The following is a 14231-nucleotide window of genomic DNA, read 5'->3' on the forward strand; positions in this document are numbered from 1 at the left end:
TATATAATTATGCTTTTACTTTATTCTTGATTGTTTTCAAGTTGATACTGGCTGCCATGAGGCTTATGTTATTAATAAATTAATTTAATTAATTAATTAATTAATTATGGATAAATGTTGGGACAGGTATGTGATTCTTGCCTTACAAACTAGTTTAAGCCCCCAATAGGCTCGTGTTCAACTAAACTCGAGTTTTACTCATCGTTCCAAGGCGGTAAGCAAATGACTTATCGGCAAAGGTATTTTGATGCAAGTGTTGTCTGTTTGTGGTGTTTATACGTTGTATATGTGGTGTTTATACGTTTGTGTCTCTGTGTCATTGTCGTTTGGGCCCTCGACATGCGCCTCTAAATAGGGTTTATTTTGTCATAGTGTTATAAATAAAGTTCCTTGTTTTATTAATTTTTTGTAGACATAACCATTATAAGCCTTTGACTGCTTTTAAATATGGATATCACAACAATTTTTATTATTTGCATAAATCGAATTTAGAAAGTGACGTAATTTGGTCTCTCATAGAATACACAATAACAAAACCATTGCTTTTTTCACCTGACATCCAGTTAACCATAATATACTTACCTCACGTTGTGTAAGCTCTTTCCTAGGAAAACACTTGACCTTTGTAAGACTGCCGTTTCGGTAACGCTCGTCAAAGGAGATACGAAAACACTGCGGATTAACGAAACCCCTGATTGTTTAGTCTCGAAGAACATATATGCGACTGTTCCTATGTGTTTTTGGATTCAAAGGTAATACAATTACGTAATAGTGTGCATATTTCACCGCACTGTTCACATGCAAATGAACATCAGATTGAATGCAAACAAACTCAATGACCATTGAAGTCGAATTAAATGTATTAAGAAGATAGGAAATGTAAACGTGGAAGATCGCTTTGTTTTGAAATGTTTTTTTTCTGGCAACTCGAGCAAAGAAGTATTGTGAAGATGTATGCTGCTGGCTTCAATTAAAACATAGCATCATTGAAGGCACAATAACAATTTGCATGCTTTCAAGTTCTATTGTTTAAGTTTAGAATTTACGTCTCTGCACTCCGAACATCGGTCTCACGCTAAAATTTACGAAAGAGCAGCAGCAAGTATGAAGACTTTCCTATTGCTCGTGTGCATTAGATAAATGCAGTAAGGCTGTTTATTTATCAAACAGGGGCATGAGTACCATTGGCAAACAGTTGGTATTCCTCGGGGTGCTAACTATGCACATTTCTACTTACAGACGTGTTAAATATTGTTATTAGATCGAGTTCGTCATGAACATCTCAAAGTCTTGAAATCTTGCACTTTCTAAGACATTTAACAAAACTTGCAGGTACGTCGATGGCATTTAAAGTTTGGATAGTTCCATATGTTCAGAAGATATCAAAAGAATTTAAGGAATAAAATTTTAAATATATAAATAAAACTCGTCTGATCAAGATGATTCGATTTTAAACTAAGAGTTACAGGTGTTCAACTGACGATCAAAATTCATGACAAGCTGTTGTATATTAACTTTAAAATTATTAATTATCCTTCTATAGACAGCGATAATCAAATGGCCACGTTCTTCGTTTTCTTTTCGCAATTGGTTTGATTAGCTCGTTTCTATATCTCGAAGAAAATTGAACAGCATATATAAACATATATTGTGTTTATTTATTACGGTACGTAATTGTACGGGAACACGAAGAACAAGACTCAATAAATGTAGAGATTGTAATCTGGAAATATATAAATCATTATATACACTTAAGTAACAAAATATAAAGATATAAAACACTGTTAAATAGCATGTTCAATATATCAGTAATCGCTATTACAACTATCTTGATAGGCTATCGGCCAAATATTGTCCATAAACAATTTTTCAAGACACATATACATAGAATTGAATGCACAAGCAAAGTACAAGCAAAGTATACGTAACGACAAACAGATTAACAAACGATATTGTATCACATACAATGACATACACGATTATGGCAAATACAACATTTGAGCATATACAAAAACATGACACTGACACATGAAAATTACCAATATGTGGTACTGAAAACAACCCTTGACATCTCACGCTCCCGGTGCTGGTTAAGTTACGTTCTAAAAGGTAAGTGAACAGAATGTGTAGTGTACAGAATATAAAAGTAGTGAACCTATTGAAGGTTAGGTTAATATAAGAGGTTTGTATTCTGCTTTTCAGACAAAACTTTATTCCGGAAAAACATGATAAAAACAGAATTACTAAATGGCGTTTAACAAACGATTCCAGTGAGATCACTACGAGAATACAATCAATTACATGATAAAACCAAGAATGCATACTTGTAAAACCTTGTGCAAAAACGAACAACTCTGAAAAAACAATTGTCTATCATAACAGTGTTTTCGCTCCAAAACTTCGTGACTGACTGAATCAAATCATGCCTTAACCAATCACAATCGCTGTAACATATATGTCGACCAATGAAATTGTCTCCTCGAAAACATACCAAGCCAATAATTAAGAAACCAAGGTGTTCCGTATATAATGAAGACAAAACGGCAATATACAATTATTGGTCCGGTCACATAGTTATGTTCACCTTTATTCTATTGTATAATCGGGTTTGTAGAATGATACTTTAATTTTCAGACTATGATTATGAAAACATAGTTTTAAAACTTGCTAAAGCAATCTGTGTCAAGTATCGGCATTTGAATGGGTTTATCATACCTTTTAAGAGCTATGAGTGTTGCTCCGGCTTGATTCATTGGTTTACAGATGATGTTTGTAACGGGTAGTTTAGTACTTCATTACTTTTGGGAGTTGATATGATGTCTTTTTTCCACTTTATTCTTGATTGTTTTCAAATTAATGCTGACTCTGATGAGTATTTTTTATATTATTTCGGCAATAATGGATATATGTTGGAGCAAGAGTAAGGTCAAACAAACTAGTTTAGGCCCCAAGTAGATTACCGTACATTGGACATGTGTTTTATTGACCGTTCAAAGATTTTACGGTTACCGATTTGGGAACTGCTTGACAAGGAACATAATTTTTTTAAAAGCACCATGATTAAAAACATTAAAATGCAGACCAGTGAGACTTTCTTAATTCACAAATTGTTTACCAATAAATCAAATAGAAAGCAATTCATATTGCTGCTTGCTGTTCTGTTATTATTAGTTCACAAAGAGCATTGTGCCGTTCACAGATATCATATGAACTCGATGTCAGTAATATCGAGGTCATGCATGGCCTTCCTGGTGATATCCTCAGCTATGACGCAGCTCCTATTGACATCAATGAACATTCAAAGTCGCAATTGCATCTATATTATCCAGCTTGTATATCTCTAGGATCAAAACATAGACTTTGACATCGTTGCATTGGAAATAATATAATTCCTACAATTTTAAACAGGTCACGTACATTTAATTGTCTTACATCACCAGTCATGATGTTAGTACTCGTTAGGTTAAGTGTTTCATGTCTTTTATACACTTCAATTAAGTATTTATAGCAGAACAGTCCTATATTTGCCAATTGAAAGCTCAATTTGGGTCAAGTATTTGTAACAGAAGAGTCCTATCATAAAAAAATTATATTTGCCAATTGAAAGTCATTCTCCAATTCCCCTTTTAAACAGATATATGATATTCACCGGTGACCAGTATCACATGAACCCTATAAAAACTTGTATACCCAGCATATTTGATATAATGTTTTATTATCCATTCTAAAACATTGAAAGCCCACTTTTGATAAAGTTATTGCAACTGCAGTAAAAATCCTGCTAACACTGACAATGAAACATGCTTTCTGCCACTTTGTCAGATTTTATCATTTAAAGTGGATTCATGCAATGTTCTTGAGTTATATTTTTTTAATTTCAAGACTTTCTATTCGGAGCATTATCAAAACAGTTTTAAGCAATGCAAATCCATTTCTAGTTGGATGCAGCTTGTAAATTCAAGTCAATAGTTGTTTACAGTTGGTATTATGTAACATGTATACATAAGATCTGTATAGCTTTAAACCGACAGATCAACTTGACAAAAGTGCCACAACTTCTAGTTTTTAAGAAAGAAAACACATTTGTAACTACAACCTACAAGAATGGAGATATGTTACAGGTTCAACAGTTACATACACAGTTACACTGATGTTATAAACGAATATTTAGTTAAAAACTGCAAAAGTGTTTACAGCGGTTTGCTGTTCGATTAGGTAGATCTGTCAGTTGTATGCCAAATTGGTTTGATACCATCAAAACAAAATCTACAGCTAAAACAGTGTAACATAAATAGATTTTGAAGAAGAATGTCTTTAACATACAAGTACGTTCAAGTGTTTTTGTGATAATCAATGTTTTGTTTTGAACAACATAAACGCATTTTAATTAGTTTGAAAACGTTTGGATCACATTAACAGTAAGATTTATATTGGTGGTTTATTAAGCCCTCACTTATGGATATTACAGAAGTTAGCGATAATGGATTCCTAGCGATTGTCACTAACAGAACCATGAAATATGAGAGTAAACTATAAAAAGTTTCGGAAACAATGGAGCTATTTTCCTAAAAATGTTGTGCGAGTTCCAAAACCCCGAACAAATCAGTGACATTTCGCGTGAAAATCGACCATTTCACTTCGGAATTTAAAGCATATCTATTTATATTAATTTCTGTAACCTCTAGATCATGAATAACCTAACCATGCTCGTTCAATTCGGATTAGACAAACAACGTTTCCAAGAAATCGATCGAGCATCATTTTTGGCAATTATAATCATTTGCATTTCTCAGAAATGTTGATGTAATCGTATCCATAAAATTTTGTAAATATGCAATAATTAGAAAATTATATCTGCAGTAAATATATGTTCGACTGCAGTACAATTAAAATAGGAATGAAAATTGAACTTAACTGAAATCAAACATATGCGCACAAGAACGATGAAAAATACTAGCATTAAGCAGTTGTTTCCCTCAACAATGCTTAGTACATTTACCGTAACCACCTGTGTGATCTTCTGGAATCAGAGTCAGTTGGCGGTTTTCAGCAAATAGGCCCAATTGCTTGCCGGTCCATTTGAAAGGTATTTGCCCAGTGCGTGTTTATTCTTGGTTTCAACATTGTTTTAGACCAGATATATGCAATCAATTCATTGTCTAAACACGGGATATCTTTACATGATTGAACAATATCACTGAATGATCTCATTTGGTCATGCGATAGTTCGTCAGTTCGGATAAAATAAGTTTTTGGCTGCAGAGTCATCAGTTATAAGATACCACTTTTGTGAGAGTATATACTCTGTGAGGAGGAACTGTACACTATGATTTCGACAATTTCAAATGTTTGTGTCACAATTACGCCATATCCTTTCGTTTCGTGGCATATTTGGTATCATTTTTAGCGCAAATAGTCACAAATGTTTTATCGCGTATGGAATAATTAAAAGAAATGAAACAAAACAAATCACACAAACGGAGCAAATAACTAATACATTCTACCAATTACTGAGACAAGGGTAGTGGCCCTTACTTGTAGGCGCATATATAAAATATATTAAGTTTGTTGGGTTGGCTTCTCTACATTATGGAAACCGAGCCCGTGCGGGACAATGTCCGTTTTTGTCATCAGTTACTGCCTTAATTTGAAACTGGTATCATGAAAATAGAGACATGTAGAGACTCTAGTCGAAACTGCTTGGATTGGGTGAGTTGGTCTCGTTCAGCAACAACCGTATGCTTCTGAAATATTAAATTTGGGTGGGAAAATATTTCTTACTTTTGATTAAAACTGTCGGCATAAGAATAATTGAAGCAACTGGAAGCATTAAAATATAAACAGACACTATTTAGAGACACTAGTTAGAGTATATGCACTAAAATACAGGTGATCGCAATCATAAGCGACTACCTTTAAATCTAAATGAGTTCAAACAATAATAGCACTTTGTATCCAGGTATTTTGATGTTTTCACATTATATAAATAATCGTTAATTTACTCTTAGGTTCTGTCCGGCATTTAATAGTTTTAGAATTTGTAGTATTTGAAGAGAGTGTATAGTGGAGCAATTAAATACTAATTGTTATTAAGAAAATATGGATTACGAAGTATTTATTAACACTAAATACATCTCAAAACACCTTGAAAACTAGTTAGGACGTTTATATTACCTCAGACAAAACATTTTGCAAGTACTAGACGGCAATAAATTCTGCGCAAATTGATTTAGAATGATGAGAACATGGGCTTGAGAGCCATTATCCTTCCTGGAACCAAATCAAACGCAAGAAAGTGCCTTAACGTTTGCATTAAATGATGAGTATCAACCTGAAGAGTGGTCATGGTCATATAGATTCTAAGATTAGCCAGTGGATTTTAACTTTATTTGCATTGTCCATTCAACCACGTTACAACATTTGAGGATAAATAAACACACTGTTTTGTATAGTTTTGATGAAAGCGGCTGGTAATTACGATGATCGAATGTCGTAAGAGGTTAAGCCCCTTAAAGCATTATAGTTTCTACATTGAAATAGTGATTGGCAAAATCCCGAACTAAACGAATGCCAGCTTTAAAGTATATAACTTATAGTAAGATTTGAATTTTCTCTTAACCATTTTTCTTTGAAGTGAATGTATGTATTATTCGAACTGGAACATTTGTTGCGATCAATTCTCTTTCATGAAAACTTTGTATACAATGAATGTTACTTTATTAGTTTTAATGCTGCTGAATCATATTTGCATATCAGTTGAAAACCAGGCCGCAATTTTTCACACCTTCTTAAGTGCCTTATAACAGGATTAAGCTAAGCTTACTGTTTTGTTTTGGTATAATTTGTATAATATTAACTACTTAAAGAGTTGTTGAACCCTGCATTTGGCTGATTGAAATAAGCTACTTAAATCTGTTAAGAGTAAGAAACTTCGAGAAATTTCGAATTTTTCGAAACGTCTTAAATCCCTTATAACAGGATAAAGCTAAGCTCATTTTTTTCAATAATTTGCGTAATATTAACTTCTTTAAAGTTTTTCATTATACTTTTCTAAGAATTTTATTTATAATAATCACAATAAACCATTTTTTGTTTTTCAAAAAACAATTTTAAGTATGTATTTTGGCTAATTGAAATAAGTTATTGCTGTTACTGCCTGTTAAGCTTAAGAAGTTTTGAGAAATTAGGGTCTAATATTAGTATGCCATTTGTTCAATGTTTACACGCGTGAATAATTCATTTGGAAAGTCAAACCGGGCAGTTATTTTCAAAAGTATGATATAGTAAACGAAAACAAACCACTGACAAGAAACTCAATCAGTCTCATCTGTCAACTAATTCTGGTTTAAAGGTTCATCTAGTACTTCTGTTCTTTTGTCCCGATCCTGCTTGAAACTGTTCGGTTTCTCTTAATCATACGGTTCTCATAACAGAAACAAAGTCATTTCGACTAACCATTTCATAAAACACCAGTAGCACGATTGTTTTTTTGGTTTTAATACCGATTTACATTACCCCAAATTGAAGTTTTTTTGGAAACCTTTGCTAAGAAGAATTTAACATTTTCCATCAGAAATTATCATACTCTTTGAACTAAAAAAAAATTCAAAAACGTCATCCTGTTTAAATTGGCCATAAACTTTGTATTGCTGGAACGCAACATAATTCATAGACAGATACATGATAACAAAAACATGAATTGTGTTATTAAAGATTGTTCATTAAGAAAATATTTCACAATTGCTAAATTACGTCAATAATCATTGTGTCGCTATTACAGTGGTTGTTAAATTATAATAAAATATTTATACACATCATCAACAAGGATCAAGTAGAAATGATAATGATATAATGCGGAAAATTAAGTGAGGGAAATGGTTATGGGAACATTTGCTGAGCATTTGCTGAACTTGCACTAACGCCCAGGGGCCGTATTCAATATACTTCTTAGTTGAAAATATTTCTTAGTTTGTAATAAAATTTCTTAAATAAGCATTTTTTTCCTAAGTTTTAACGTTTTTTCTTATGTCTTATTCAATAAGCATCTAATGTAAGAAATGTTCTTGGTTTGCCTTGAAACTGCCAATTTTTCCCTTAAATATTGAGGAATCACTGTAGGTACCTTAGACTGTAAGAAAATTTCTTAAATATGGCGGCATTATATTGAAAACTCAACGCAGACGATCGATATAACCTCTTTTGTTTGATAATTCATCATCGTAAGGTAATTTATGGCATTTTTATTTCGCCAACTTAATTCTGTAATGATTTTCGTTTGAAAGATTCTATTTACAGATGGTACGGTCGGTCAAGGTCGTTCAATCGGTGATAAACACTGTTGCCAAAATTTAGCTTTCTGTCAGCTCGCAACACATCGCTGGAAAATACGCCATGAGGGAAAGTCATTGTCGGTATGTGTTAATCATTATGATGTTATCATTTTTTTCTACATCACCTAGAAATAAAAAATAAAAAATAAATAAATAAAATTAAAATGTATCGAATTTCATGGGGTCATTATTTAATACAGTTTAACGAATGTCAACACTGCTGAAGGATTTTATTTTTACTGTTTGTTCAATAAATGTTTTTCCACTGAATTTCAATATTTCATCTTGATGCATAACTTAATTGTTCATTTTGTGTTAACTTATTCATACCAACTATTAATGCTCATTTACAGGAGTGATGTACCACCTACTTCCCTGTTGTGTATTTAACCCTGTGGCCTCCGTAGTTGTGCTCCCAGTACATGCAGTATAAAGCTGGAAGCCATGACTGCCGTAACACTACAAAATCTCTCTAACCAACTGAGCTAGCTGGGCGGCTGGACCCAACCCACACACACTACTACACCCGACCATCATCATCATCATCATCATCATCATCATCATCATCATCCATTAACTTTTAAGGCAAATGAAGGCCTTCCTGCCATTTACCTCTGCCACCATTGAAGTAAACCTAGGTGGAAAAGTGCCCCGAGTGTGAGGCTCAAATCCACCACCGCTGGAACACAAGCACGACAAAGCCTGTGATAGTTCAACAATTGAAAAACGGTAAAGATTGTTTATTTTTTTATGTTGATTGGGGCACATTTTATACACATAATCAACCATATCAATTAACGTTAAATAGTTGGTTGAAAAAAAACACAACAAATAAATCGGCAGTTTGCTCATGCCGGGGTTCGAACCCACTAAGTACTATTAACATTACTTGCATGTTATTATCTATGTGCTTTTATTCATAGTTTATGTGATATTTTGAATTAATAGATTTCAGTAGTACATTCAAGGTATCCTATGTACAGAAGAATGATCTTTTATGGCTCAATATTACTTTGATATAAAAACAATTTTTTTAAATAATCACAAAACCCTTCCAAATTACATCAAAAGTGTATGGGGTCACAATACCTATGCCTCCAAATTCAACATAACTGCTATGTTAAGAAAAACACAGTTTGTTTGTACATCGGATACCTAAACTTTTTCTCTATAATACACATGAAATTGAATACTGAATTCAATATTTTCTTACTTCAGCATCCTGAATACCTTATGAGTTGGTGTTTACTACCAGATAGAGAGCCAAAGCTGCTTCACATATGTCGGAAATCACGCAACTTTCTGAGGATCAACACAAATGAGAAAAATTGCGATATATATATATTTTGTACAAAAACTATTGTGTCATTACAAAATGAAGGATTTTGAAGAAAACTACAAAAAGTGCTAAAAGAAATTGAACATGATTGATGTTTATGTTAGTTTGATTGCTTCATCTGTAAGATATATTCAATGGATGGATTTGTACACAGCAATGTCATAGCATATTAATTTGCATCTCAAAATTGAACATGCTTCTTGCTGAAGGCAAATAGTTATATGGAATTCAGTTTACAACAGCTGGATAATGATGACACTATTTTGAACCCCTTTTTAAACATCCTGTGTTTATTTCAATTTGATTAAATACATTTAGACTCTGTTGTAGATTTATATCTGTAGAAATAAAATGTAAACAAACATTGTTTGTCTATTAATGTATGTCAGTACTGTTGAAATAATTGAAAAACATTTTTTTTTAAATACCAGTGTTTAAGTTCAAATTCATGTGCTGAAAAAGCCACTTCATAATATGACTTGATGATATTTTTCTTCAAAATGTTATGCTTATATGGATTTGTTATTTTTAATGTATAAAAAAAATTATCAAAAGAAAGATTACTATATGAGTGCTACTTTCGTATGTTGTTTCGTACAAGTCATAATAGTATTTATTGATATTTATTTATTATTCATTGTTTACTCACTTTGATACTTAACAACCAGCATTTAATATTTATTTTAACATCATATTGAATTTTACAAAAGTAAATTTAGCTGTTTAACACCTTTTTATGTATTGGTGCATTCGAAATGCATCTAAATATATGTATATGATAATCAATGTGGCTAATTTCAGCAATATAGTTTGAATATTAATCGTTATTACAAATGTAATGTACATCCAATCAGAACATAGCAGTTGATCGTACTTATTTCTGAACTCCAATTGTTGTTACAGTTACTGACTTGACCACAAACACTACATACAAATTAATGTATGGAAAGCATAAGGTTATGAGTGACCACGCATCCCGGTTATCTCGTGCAGCGTCGGGAACGGGCCAGTATATACACTCCGGTATAGTAGGGTGGTCACCGAGCCCGAGCCACACTGTCTAAGGGGCACGTGCAGTTTGCCATTAATTTAGGGAACTAGTTGGCACAACTGCGAGTTGCCGTTCAAATTCAGATCACGTTTAATCTTTGAATTTGATTAACAACTCAAGTCCAGTTTAGATGTTAAAAGTTGGTTCTTTATTAATTTCACACTTAAGTTTATATAGTCACGATAAAAGTAGTTCAAAGATATTTCCTTAGTAAAAGAAGTACAAAGTTCCTAGTTAAGTTTTCTTTTTATCTCTCTCTCTGTTTTTCTTTATGTGTCTATAGAAATGAAATATGTGCAGACGATATATACTAACTTAAAGAGTAGAAGCTACCAATGAGAATTAAGTGATAAAAAGATAATGAAAATTTGAGGAAGTGTCACTCGAAAACAATTATTGTCAAAAAGTAAAATTTACAATTAGATTAAGGTTTGTGATAATTGAGAAGTGTCAAAGTCTCAAAGAGTAAGGTTTATGATTACGGTATGATCTTAGATAATTAACTGATAATAATTAATAAGAGGAAGCAGTAGAAATGTCAAAACACTCAATTGCAATTAGAAAGACTGTCAAAAAGAAAACTATGACTGTAAATATTATAGAAGAATAAGATGTTACCAAATAAAAATAAAAATATATTTTCTACAGAATTTGTAAGAGAAAGTCACACGGTGACAAATGCAATCGAAATTATTTCTTGATTACTAGCTATTTAACTGTCATTGATCGAGTTAGGATGGTTTGTACATGCTTTTAAAATGTTCTCTCATAGCCAATTGGGTGTGGTGGTTGGTTTGCTGGAAAATCATAATATAATGTGCTTTCAGAATGGCTGCAAACAATCATCGACCAAATGTGTTGGATATCTTTAATGGTAGACAGTTGCTAGAGAGATACCGTCTGGACAGAGAGGGGATAGAGTTTTTAGAAGCAGAGTTGAATCAGTTTATAGGTCCTGTAGCAGCTAGGAACAGGAGTATGACTGTTACAGAAAAGATTTTGATAACACTGCGCTATCTTGCCACTGGGGGGATTCAACTGAATGATGGAGATATCCATATTGTATCCCAACCGTCTGTCTCAAGAGCAGTAGGCCAAGTTATTGATGCGCTGGCAAATCCACAGTTGAGCAGGCAATATTTGAACTTTCCATTGACACCACAGACACTTCATGATACCAAATCAGATTTTTATGGTATAGCAGGATTCCCTAATGTTATTGTAGTCATTGATGGGACACATGTGCAAATCAAGGCCCTATCACAGGATGAGCCAGCGTATGTGAACAGAATGGGTTACCATTCGATCAACACGCAGGTATGGTTAACAACAACATATAGGTTTGCGGCTTGTTTATGCCAAACATAGGAAAAACAACAATTGTATAATATAACTCAGGGACACAAACAACATAAATAATATCATTAAAACAATCTTGTTGAATTGAGATATCTTGCTGGATTCGGATAGCGATAGACTTCTATGCCTATCGGAAATGGAACTTTATCTACATATTTAGTTCTGCTAATGACAACATGCTCACCAAGTCTCATGAGATTTTTTGCATACATTTGGTCTCTTTATTGTTCACAGAATTTCTAGGATAAACAATCTATAACATTATGGTATTTTTCTTGACACCCTGTGAGCACGTTTTATATTGGTTCAATAGTTTATCATGGCATACATTCAGATTCATGGAAATTAAAATGAAAGGTATGAGCAATTTTCCATACTTGACATAGTGACAACTTCTTAATGCAATGTGTGACAATTTCATCTTTGCTAACATTTCAACTTTGTAAATGTATTATATTTTGCAAGTTAAGGACACACTGTCTATTAAGAGATGAAAAAAGCGAAAGGTTGTGCTGAAAGATACTCAGTTAATCCTGAAATATTTACAGATAGTCTTTGATGGCTGGGACAATATCAAAGATATTGTTGCAAGATAGCCTGGTGCTACCCATGACAGCAGAATGCTTAGGGAAAGCGGACTCCATGCTTTGTTTCTAGGAGGGCATGTACCTGGTGACCACAGTTACCTACTGGGTGATAGTGGATACCCATGCAAAAGGTGGCTACTAACACCTTATGTAAATCCCCAACCAGGAGCCCAAACTCGCTACAACAGGTAAATATGTTCATCATTAAGTAAATTTATATGAGTCAATGAAATATTACTTTCTATGCTTAGTTGTTAATCATTTAACATGAATCTGGAATAGTTGCAAAGTAAACAGTTGTTATAAATTCAAACTGAAGCTTCATTATCTTCACAGTTTAAACTGTTTTACAGCGCCCATTAAACAACCCGTTCAAGAGTGGAACGCGGCATTGGCCAACTGAAAAGGAGGTGGGGAATCCTGAACGGGGAAATACGATTAAAACCAGAAAAGGCGTGCAAGTAAGTTAATTTAGTCGTAGGGTTTAAGGGACGGTTTCAGGTTCTGGCATCTGAAACCTTTTTTTACAGAATTGCCAATTGGAAGTTTGAATGTTTAACTGTCTATATCTATACTGTACATTTTTTTTAAAAATGGAGAAAAAGGTACCAGTTTGATTTAAACCACTGTCAGAGAAATTGATTAAAATATAGTTGAAGGTATTAAACTGTCAGTGTCCTAGTTATTACACATAAAAAACAGTTCAAATAAGTTTTTATGTACAAACATTGACACTGATCACACTGGGCTTCACAGAAGGAATATGGGCATATAATAAATCTTCATTTCAGTATTTTAAATGCACTAACACATCTTTGAATCCTACTGCTGGCTGGCTTTCCTTAAGAGAAAGTTAACAGTAACTTTCTGAATTTGTACATATTCCCTTTAAAGAAAACTTAACAGTAAGAATTTCTATTAACCATTTGATAGATTACAACTATGAGATTTTTAAAAAAGACCTTTTACATATTATATGTTTACACAATCAACACTAGAGCTTTCACAAATGTGTTTTGTGGGTGTACAATTATACAGATAGAAGATATCAATTATGCACATTACTGTGAGTATTATATTACATATAAAATAAAGTAGAAGGTTTTTTTTCATTGCAGGGTTATCATTGCATGTGCTGTTTTGCACAACATTTGTAAGCGGCGCAACATTCCATTGCTTGACATTTTACCGAATCCAGCAGGTCAAGGGATGAACCAGAGCGTATATGCAGGGCCCCAAGAAGGGTTGCGTTACAGGGAATTTGTAGCCCAATCATTTTTTTGAACGTAGTAGAAATGCATTATAGACTTGTACCATCTCCATATTTATACGTATGAGAAGCAAATGCATTTACACTCATGCCTTATTTCCATTTGGAATCCCATTGTGACATTTATGAAATGAAATAGTTGCATTTGGTATTTTGTGTTTGTATTTAATATATGTGTTCATCTAATTAGAAAACGTCATGTTCAATTAATATCTTCTATCATGCCTTTAAAATTCAAAAGGCATTACAAGGAATTACCATTTAATGTTTATGCTTTAAAGCTTGTTGAATAAAA

At 33.0% G+C, this 14231-nt stretch overlaps 1 pseudogene; it reads left to right on the forward strand.

Moving 5' to 3' along the window:
- Window positions 1-11548: 11548 nt before the first annotated feature.
- On the forward strand, window positions 11549-13950 carry LOC128215262 (putative nuclease HARBI1; annotated as a pseudogene).
- The last annotated feature ends 281 nt before the right edge of the window (window positions 13951-14231 follow it).

Source organism: Mya arenaria, chromosome 2 (assembly GCF_026914265.1).
Source record: "Mya arenaria isolate MELC-2E11 chromosome 2, ASM2691426v1".
Classification (NCBI taxonomy): Eukaryota; Metazoa; Mollusca; class Bivalvia; order Myida; family Myidae; genus Mya; species Mya arenaria.